Here is an 11,090-nt window from a genome sequence, read left to right as displayed (position 1 = left end):
ATACACTGTGGAGTTGTCAGACTGAATGGGTACTAGTATCCGTGAAGGTATGAAAATTGCTGCACCTTGTCACTGTTGTGTAACATAAAAACAAATGTTTATTGAATTGACAGTGGTCATGCCACCCCCCAATCGAACTTTTTTTTTTAAAACTATTATATTTTATAAAATCATACATACATTCATACATAGTTTGCCCCCCCCCCCACTCCTCCAATATGGGTTACCTGCATATACAAGACGTGCATATCATTGGCGTAACCAGGATTTTATAGGGGGGGGGGGGGGGGAAGTAATATAAAATAATAATCTAATGAAGTAATGCATTTATTGTTCTTTTAATTATAACAAGTAAAGTTTGTTTTGTTTAACGAGACCACTAGAACACTGATTTATTAATCATCAGCCATTGAATGTTTGAAGTTTGTTTAGCGTTTGTTTTGTTTAACGACACCGCTAGAACACATTGATTTGTTAATCATCAGCTGATGGATGTTAAACATTTGGTAATGTTTGACATATAGACTTAGAGAGTCAACTTGCAAGGGATCATGTATGTGTGCCATACCACAGACAGGATAGCACATACCATTGCCATTTGATATTCCAGCACTGGCTGGATTGAGAAAGAGCGCAGAAAGCGAACGCTTTACTACCATATTATTGCATTAAAAGGAAGGAAAGAAATGTATTATTTAACGACACACTCAACACATTTCATTTTAACGGTTATATGGCGTCGGACATATGGTTATGGACCACACGGATATTGAGAGAGGAAACCCGCTGTCACCACTTCATGGGCTACTCTTTTCGATTAGCAGCAAGGGATCTTTTATATGCACCATGCCACAGACAGGATAACACATACCACGGCCTTTGATATATCAGTCGTGGTGCATTGGCTGGAACGAAAAAATAGACCAATTGGCCCACCAACGAGGACCGATCCCAGACCGACCGCGCATCAAGCGAGTACGGTTATATGGCGGCAGACATATGGTTAAGGACCACACAGATATTGAGAGAAAACCCACTGTCGCCACTTCATGGGCTACTCTTTTTCGATTCACAGCAAGGGATCTTTTATATGCACCATTCCACAGACAGGGTAGTGCATACCACGGCCTATGATATGTCAGTCGTGGTGCACTGGCCCGAACGAGAAATAGCCCAATGGGCCCACCAACGAGGATCGATCTCAGAAGTATTGCAAAATTAACCAATGTTTGACATCCAATAGCCGATGATTAACAAATCAATGTCACTGTTAAAGGGACAATCCTGCGTTTGCTGCATTGTTAGATGTTTTCGACTTATACAATCTTGTAACGACTAGAATTTGGGGAGTTGTTCCAGCATTGGGGGTGAGGGGGCTGTTTCATATGCTGTGTGTGTACTTCTATTTTCCGTTCGCAGTGTCGTTCTAGTCTTGCAAGACAACAGCTTGTAACTCATTAGTCTATCGATAAATCAACGTTCAGTGCAGAAAACAAATTGCTTACAGTTCATAAAACAAAGCTGTCGCGGTTTTCCGACGTACCAGTGTATTGATTTTTCAACGAGAAAGACAAAGTTAATGTTGGTGACACGGCGACCCACCCAGAAAACGTGGTGAACGTGCGTGTGAAAACATGCGCATACGTGTGCAACATTAACATTAACACGTTTACATGTGCTGTCGTTCTGAAGGTTATGCTGACTTGGCCAATTGAAACATATTTTACTCCTTTTAAAAAGCAAATGTGGCGACAGCGGGTTTCCTCTCAAAATCTGTGTGGTCCTTAACCATATGTCTGACGCCATATAACCGTAAATAAAATGTGTTTAGTGCGTCGTTAAATAAAACATTTCCTTCCTTCCTTCCTTCCCAATAGGCGATGTATTTTCTGTTTGTTTATCGTTAAACATTCATTCGTTCATTAAATCATTCATTTATTCATTCATTCTTCCTTCACTTTCTTTCTTCACGAGGGACATAAATTTGATAATAACTGGTACCGAGTTTGTTATTCTATTTATAACCTCAGCTATTTTTTTCTTTAGAAGCCTTTATTTTCGACGCACATGTACGAAGGCCAACCTGTATTGAAACGAAGAAAACCACTTTAGGCTCTGTTCTGAGAATTGCTATGACTTTGTAATTTAAAGCCGCACACCCTAGTTCCATCCAGCGAAAATAAATTATAATTTGGTTAATCTACAAACCTGTAACACACTTAGATCACGTTTTTATCAAATGGAGTGAAAAAGCAGGTTTTATATCGATAAATACCATGGGAATCCCCATGTCCCAATTGCTTGAAATAATTTTGAAAGTTAGTATTCTGATGTCACCGGTAGATGTCGCTCGAAGCACAACAATGCCTACGTCACGACAAATTTCACAGAGTGCGCACAGACTTGGGGTGCGTTCTTTTCACCTCTCCTGGACATGTTCCAACTGTTCTGTCCTGGTTGTATCCCCTCTCCAGATATCGTAAGACTTAGCAAAATTATTGGTTTTAAGGGTTTGTAACGTTTTGTATTGAGACACTTACTTGTCTGAACTTTATTGTTACTGAAAATGTTCACGAACTGTGAAGAAAAATCTCACAAATGAACAACAACAAATCGGATGTTGATTGCGTGAACCGTGCACGAGAAAACAAACCGAACCAAAATGATAACGTAGAGGCACTGATTTTCCGTTTCAGATTTTTCCCTTTTCCGTTTCATAATGTTACAAAATCCGTTTTTTTTTTTTTTCCGTTTCAGTATTAAACAAATTCTGTTTTTGTTTCACACAGACTTCGGACATTTTCGGTTTTCTTTACGATATTATCGAGAAAATAATTACAAACGATCACACTATAAACCACTTTCCTTATATAATTTATTTTGAACAAAGCCTGGCATACTACTGCATTCCTTTGTGAGATCGGAAATATGGCAATGCCGCAAATGTTAAAAATTAATAAGCAAACATAACATAATATATCTTTCACTTGAGTAAATATCGGACAATTTTAGCTCACAATGTTCGGTTTTCCCCGTTAAATCGCCGGGAATAAGCGAAGAAAACACGACTGGTAAAACGTCTAGATACTCTACATTAAACATTTGGCGTAACATACAAAGGTACTAGTGTCGTAGCGTAGCACAGGCAGATGTCGGTGTCTATAGTTTCTAGTTCGAAAAAATAAATTTTAATTAATCAAATGCGCTATTTAAAGTTAAATAATGTTTTGGAAAAAAATCGGGAATTCCGTTTCAGATAGGTATTTCCGCGATTCCGTCCGCGATTCCGCGATCACGGAAAATCAGTGCCTCTAATAACGGTCACGTGGTATACCAACATCTGTGACGTTACACAGGAAGATTCCCTCTAAAAATAGATTGGACCTCGCTTGCTTAACGGTTTTTTCTCGATAGCACGTCTTGTGAAAAAATGCAAAAAATGCATTTCGTGGTTTTACAAACATCAGGATTACCAAAAAGCACTTCAGGTGAATGGAAATGTGTATTCTAAATAATAAAATGTAAGTAAAGTGCAATTTTATTTGTGAAAAATGGGGTTTAATAGCGAAAAACAACGCCGTAATGGTTAACAAATAACTGTAACTAGGGTGTGTCCCTTTAATGACGTTCATAGATAATTTTCAAAAACAAAAGTTCTCTTTATTCTGCTATACAATCTATAACGAATTGCATTAAAATGACATTTTGTTATGAATTTAACACCAAAAACAGAGAGCCGTAAACACCAACTCTTTAAACTACATGACGTCATTTTGTGTGTTTGCCAAATTGTGACGACGTCATATTTAGTACCGACAAGGTCATTGGTTTGTAAGCGTCAAATTGTCCAATAGTATTGTTCGTTAGACCAATGCAGAATATTTCTCACTGAGAAAATATGGAAAATATTTTCCCTGTTATGAGTGACCGCTGGGGTAATAAAAAATTGTATTAAAGGGACATTCCCGAGTTTGCTGCAATCTTTAAGATGTTATCGACTAACAGAGACTTTTTGACGACTGTAATTACATATCAAATATATTTTTCTGCATAAAATATTAATGGCTGTATATTAAACACGTTTCTGATCGTTCTAATATTTGTACTAGGTTAAATTTCATTTTATTTCCTAAAAAAAGATTTTTTCGTACGTACGAAATTATTTGAAGACAAAATCCAGTTTGGGCTTCTTACAAATATTAAGACGACCAGAAACACATTGAATATACAGACACTGATATTCTAAACAAGAAAATATATTTAAGATGTAAGTTTAATCGTAGAAATATTTTATTAGTTGGAAACATCTTACAATGCAGCAAACTCGGGAATGTCCCTTTAAAGTAGTGTCGGAAATAGAATAAAAAATGATTTTCATTAATTATTTCTTTCATATTAAACTGACAAGTAAATATTTTGTAAAAACCTATTTAATGATACTCTACCTAATTTAGCATTTACTTGTTTTGACTCTTATTGATGTACAAGGTGGTGTTTACTCTTGAAATTAAAATAAAGATGTCAGTAAACAGGAGATGTGTGACCTTTATTGGAACAGACTATAATACATTTTGATGATGTGTGTCAATTTCATTTACCCCTAAACAAACTTTTAATTTAAAACAGCAAGTTAACTGATTATTTTGAATTACAGCATAAATTATTAATTATGACCAGCATATTTAGTGAATATAAATTCAGTATTAGTACATTAGAAATTTACACAATCTTGCAACAACTTGAAGGTGCTATATCATAGTTATATGTGAGCATCTGTTTGTGATAACCATATAACCGTAAATAAAATGTGTTGAGTGCGTCGTTAAATAAAACATTTCTTTCTGTTTGTAATAAAGATTCTCCAATAAAAATGTATTTTCTACAAAATTTAAATTATTTCCTATAATCATTTATGGGCATATAGTTAAAGGTGTAGTTTTTAAATGTTAAAACAAAATTTAATAAAAACATGATTTGCAATAGCTGTCATTATGCAACTTTGAGATAGCACCTTTATACCAGTATAATAGATCACAAACTCAAAATGGTTCTTGACAGTTTTGCTCAAACGTTACTTATAAATGTCTGCAAATATTTTGTTTTGGAGAGGAATAGGGGTAAACTGTCATCAGAAACAGTCCCTCATATATTGTAACAGCAATGAAATTGACACATGTTGATAAACATTTATTATAGTCTGTTCCAATAAAGTGCACAAATGTTTACGGACATCTTTATTTTAATTTCAGGAGTAAACACCACCTTGTACATCAAAGACAGGCAAAACAAGTAAATGCTAAATTAGGTAGACTATATTTAAATAGATATTTACATAATATTTACGTGTCAGTTTAATATATAAGAAATAATCGACGAAAATAAGTTTTATTCTATTTCCGACACTGCTTTAGTCAAAAAATCTTACAATGCAGCGAACTCGGGATTGTCCCTTTAACAGTGACAGATTTGTTAACCATCGGTTATTGGATGTCAAACATTGGTCAGTTTTGATATATAGTTTTAGACAGGAAACCCGCTATATTTTTTCATTAGTAGCAAGGGATCTTTTATAGGCACCATCCCACAGACAGGATAGCACATACCACGGCCTTTGATATACCAGTCGTTGTGCACTGAACCATAATTATGTCCGACGCTATATAACCGCAAATAAAATGTGTTGAGTGCGTGGTTAAATAAAACATCCCTGGTGCACTGACTGGAACGAGAAATAGTCCAATGAGCCCACCGACGGTGACCGAAAGTAAAGTAGTTTGTTTTATTTAACGACGCCACTAGAGCACATTGACTTTTTTTATCGTATCATCGGCTATTGGACGTCAAACATATGGTCATTCTGACACTGTTTTATAGAGGAAACCCGCTGTCGCCACATATGCTACTCTTTTACGACAGGCAGCAAGGGATCTTTTATTTGCGCTTCCCACAGGCAGGATAGCACAAACCATGGCCTTTGTTGAACCAGTTATGGATCACTGGTCGGTGCAAGTGGTTTACACCTACCCACTGAGCCTTGCAAAGCACTCACTCAGGGTTTGGAGTCGATATCTGGATTAAAAATCCCATGCCTCGACTGGGATCCGAACCCAGTACCTACCCGCCTGTAGACCGATGGCCTAATCACGACGCCACCGAGGCCGGTCCGACAGTGATCGATTGCGCACCGACCTCGCGTCTGGCGGGCACTTTAATACCGGGCTACGTCCCACCCCATGAAGAAAGTGTTAATGAGTAATAATAGCAATACTTTTCACGCAGTCGATCTGAGATCGATCCTCGTTGGTGGGCAAATTGGGCTGTTTCTCGTTCAAGACCAGTGCACCCACGACTGACATATCATAGGCCGTGGTATGCACTACCCTGTCTGTGGAATGGTGCATATAAAAGATCCCTTGCTGCGAATCGAAAAAGAGTAGTCCATGAAGTGGCGACAGCTGGTTTTCTCTCTCAATATCTGTGTGGTCCTTAACCATATGTCTGACGCCATATAACCGTATTAGCTTGATGCGCGGTCGATCTGGGGTCGATCCCAGTTGGTGGACCCATTGGTCTATTTTTCGTTCCAGCCAGTGCACCACGACTGGTATATCAAAGGCAGTGGTATGTGTTATCCTGTCTGTGGGATGGCGCATATAAAAGATCCCTTGCTGCTAATCGAAAAGAATAGCCCATGAAATGGCGACAGCGGGTTTCCTCTTTCAATATCCGTGTGGTCCTTAACCATATGTCCGATGTCATATAATCGTAAATAAAATGTGTTGAGTGCGTCGTTAAATAAACAATTTCCTTGTCAATAACGGGTGTGACAATATCGGGGGAAGACGAAAACGGCAAATATGCATAAACATGTATGACAATTAACTGTGGGGGTGGAATAACAGGTGGTGTTTAATTAATTTTCAGGTGTGTAGATGGTGGGATTATGGTTGCCATATGTTAACTCAAAGACCGGAGTGTAATATAGGGGACAGTCACACAGGGAACGCCTTTTTTATATCATGGAATATACTACAAGTTATTTATTTCTGAGCCGATTGTCCTCTACATTGCACACAAATAGAGTTCCTTTTTTTTCTTTCTTTTTTGTTATTTCCAAAACACTTTTACGTTTCTTCTTACGTCAAACCAAACTGAAATTATTTACCCCCCAAAAAAACCCAAAAACCAAACCCCCTAAAAAAAACCAAAAAAAAAAACCCCCAAACAAACCCAGGAGGGCACGTAGCCCAGAGGTAAAGCGTTCGCTTGATGCGCGGTCCGTCTTGGATCGATCCCCGTCGGTGGGACCATTGGGCTATTTCTCATCCCAGCCCAGTGTTAAAGCGCACGCCTGATGCGGTGTCTATCTAGGATCAATCCCCGTCCGTGGGCCCATTGGGCTAATTTTCGTTCCAACCAGTGCACCACGACTGGTAAATCAAAGGCCGTGGTATGTGCTATCCTGTCTGTGGGATGGTACATATAAAAGACCCCTTGCTACTAATGGAAAAAATGTGGCGGGTTTCCTCTCTAATGTCGAAATTACAAAATGTCTGACATCCAATAGCCGATGATTAATAAATCAATGTGCTCCAGTGGTGTCGTTAAACAACAACAACAACAAAAATTACCAAAAAAACAACAACCCCAAACATTTTTGGAGTAAGATAGCACGGACTATATAATAATAGCCGCTATTAGAAATTCGCAAGAAAAAATCGGCAGAGTTACGTCCCCAGGGGCGTGCGCATGAAATTTTGCAGGGGGGGGGGGGGGTCGAGGTGTCTGGCGAAGCCCGATACCGCGAGCGCCGCAGGCGCGAAGCCTGTGGTGGGGTGTCTAACCCTCCCCCCGAAAATTTTGAAAAATCGACCACTTCTAGGGCTATTCTGAGGTGTTTTCTGCTGGCTAGCCGAGCTGCTTTCTGACCACATTTTTTTGGAAAGAAATGACGTTATCATAAAAAAAAAAAATTCGGGGCATGATTGATGGTCAGATAGCTTATTCATTTCCCCACAGGTGTGATGATAATATCTCAGTACTTCCATATCCATTCACGACCCCCCCCCCCCCCCCCCTCACCCTGCGCACGCGCATGGTCCCCTAACCACTAACCACTTCCAGCGCGTTCCGGTTACAGCAAGAATAGCCGATGACCACAGTTGTTAGTAAATCTTCAGCTGATAGTTATGCATGCCAGTCCCTGGTATCATAAATGCGTTTTGTTTTAACTGACCATGTGTTAAATATAGGAGATGAATCTAGCAAGCTGTCACTCACTCTGATTGTTTTTGTTTTCTTTCATGGAAATTTTAGATTTTTTTTTCAAAGCTGCAATCTCGCCTCACATTAATTATCATAATTTCATTTAAACAGACAAACACGCCTACAGTTTTAATGAATTGTGTGTGACAGTAACACAGTTGTAATAGATAATAGAAACATATGTTTATAGTGCGTCCCACGGGGAACGCATTTTTTCATACTATGGAATTTACTACAAGTTATTTATTTCTGAGCATCTTGTTTTCTAAATTACAGACAAAAATAGTATATTTTTGTTATTTCCAAAACACTTTTATTTTTGCATATTTTCACCAATAATGCATTTATTGCATCGTCAGTATTCAGTTAAATTTAATATACGTCATGATGTACGATTTGTTACCTGTGTTTATTCCAGTGAAAAATATGTACATGTGTGCTCCCGAAACCGTCTTTATTACCGAGTCAGACAGTAGAAACCTTATGGTTAGGCGAGGAAGTGAATTTCTGTATCGTTAGTTTCATTATTAACTAGCCTACTTCATAGGTCATAGTTAATAATGAAGATAGCGATACAGAAAATCGCAGCTATTCATTTAATCAAATTAATGTACACTTCCGTTCGTACATAGTGATATATACACAAACACATGCATATTAATTGCAAATATCAAAACCTTATTAAGATGCCGTTTTAACTACGACCTATATTCCATAGTATATATATATATATATATACCATCTATCAGTATTGGAGAGCAATCAACTTAAATACACATCACGCAGTCCAGCCAGTGTCAATGTCAAGCAATGTGTAATGGACACAATTTTACACGTATATATACGATGCACTAAATACCAGCAAATAATATCTATCTAGTGGAAAAGCACGATGATAACCAATGTTATGCTCACATAGTTGCCAGGATGGATGCTTGAAATAATCTGTGACGTAGGAACATGCTACTGATTTGAGAAATGTCAATTTTCATAGAACGATGAATATGCATCAAGGCTAGTCTGGACAGCATTGAAAACGCACCACCAGTTGATGATAACAAATGTGAATGGGGCGTATATCAGCATTGACAAATATCAATGAATATGTACAGTACTACCTTATAGACCATGCATGGTGACGAATAATTTACAAAAACCATTGCCTGAACACTCTATGAACACAACGTATTGCATGCATAGCATGGAAAACGTAAATTCAATGTGCAAATCATGCTGATTGGGGCTATAAAAGATGGTCTCTGAAAAGCCACTTTCATTTATGAAGTAGTATTTGAGGGAACGTTAAACAAGTGATGGTAAGGTTGACAGCTGAGGAACGTGAACGTGCCTTAGGCATGCTTCAAGGCATTTCAAGTAGAGTCATCGCACATCGGTTTGGATGCCACCATTCAACAATCACCAGACTCCAAAGGAGATACTAGCAGACAGAAACCACCAGGGGCCGTCCACGTCCAGGCCAACGACGTGTTACGACACCACGACAAGATCGCCATATTGTTCGCCTCCATATTCGTGATCCATTTATCATAGTTTGACACCCAATAGCCGATGTATTTTCCATGCTGGGGTGTCATTAACCATTCATTCTTTCATTCATTCATTCATTCCATATTCGTGACCGAACGCTGCCAGGACTGCGCCATCTGTTCAAGGTCGACGAGGAGTTATCAGTGAAAACACTGTGCGTCGTTGTCTAATTAATTTGCAGCAAACGAAATATTTAGTCAAACAGGCGCCTGTGCAGAAAATTATGTAAAGTGCCGAAATGCAATAATTGTTTTTCTCAAATTTCCGATTCCAACCTACTCTAACATGATCTCTGGGCTCAATTGAATACCACCAAACCACATTTGTAATATCTTTTTAAAAAAAGGTTGATCAATGGACTTTTGAAATTTCATATACTGCATTTCCACTAAAGTGCCGTTTTGCAATAAACTGCCTTTTAAAAAAAAAAACTACTTTCTTATCATCTCAAAATCACTGTATGTCTTTAACTGGAGGTGGCGAACAATTTCCCATTCCAACGTTTATGAATAATAAATAATTAAAAAACAAAAATCGAGTTTATTGCAAAACGACACGCTAATGCATTTTTTTCAAAATGTCGTTTTGCAATAAAGTGCCGAATTGTAATAATTTGTTTTAAATTTCCCATAGCAACTTAGTCTAACATGATCTCTGGGCTCAACTGAATACCCTCAAACCAAATAGGAAACTATCAGAGACTTTCCGACAGGTGGCGCTCGTGCACTATACACCATTCCGGTTTCTAAATTTGTATTGTCGTGCGGCACCGATCGGTATATCCACTCTATTATTCCCAACCTAATTGTGAGCATATATGTGGCTGAAGCGTTGAACGGCTAAAAATTAAAGTAAATAATAAAAATCTACGAAATTCCGCAGTTGGTGGTTAAAAATCACTGTATGTCTTTAACTGGAGGTGGCGAACAATTTCAAATTCGAACGTTTATTAATATTAGTGTACCAATTTTTTTTTATATGTGTTTATTGTAAAACGACACGCTAATGTATTTTGTGGTAATCTGTACGTGGGTTACCAGGCACTACGATTATATTATAATATATATATATTTCAAGTATACATTACGTATACACACACACAAACACACACACACACACACACACACACACACACACACACACACACACACACACACACACATATATACTAGTATATATATATATATATATATATATATATATATATATATATATATATATACACGTAATATATATTTGATACACATATATATATATATATATAATATATATATATA

Source organism: Gigantopelta aegis, chromosome 7 (assembly GCF_016097555.1).
Source record: "Gigantopelta aegis isolate Gae_Host chromosome 7, Gae_host_genome, whole genome shotgun sequence".
NCBI lineage: Eukaryota > Metazoa > Mollusca > Gastropoda > Neomphalida > Peltospiridae > Gigantopelta > Gigantopelta aegis.
This window is presented reverse-complemented; position numbering follows the sequence as displayed.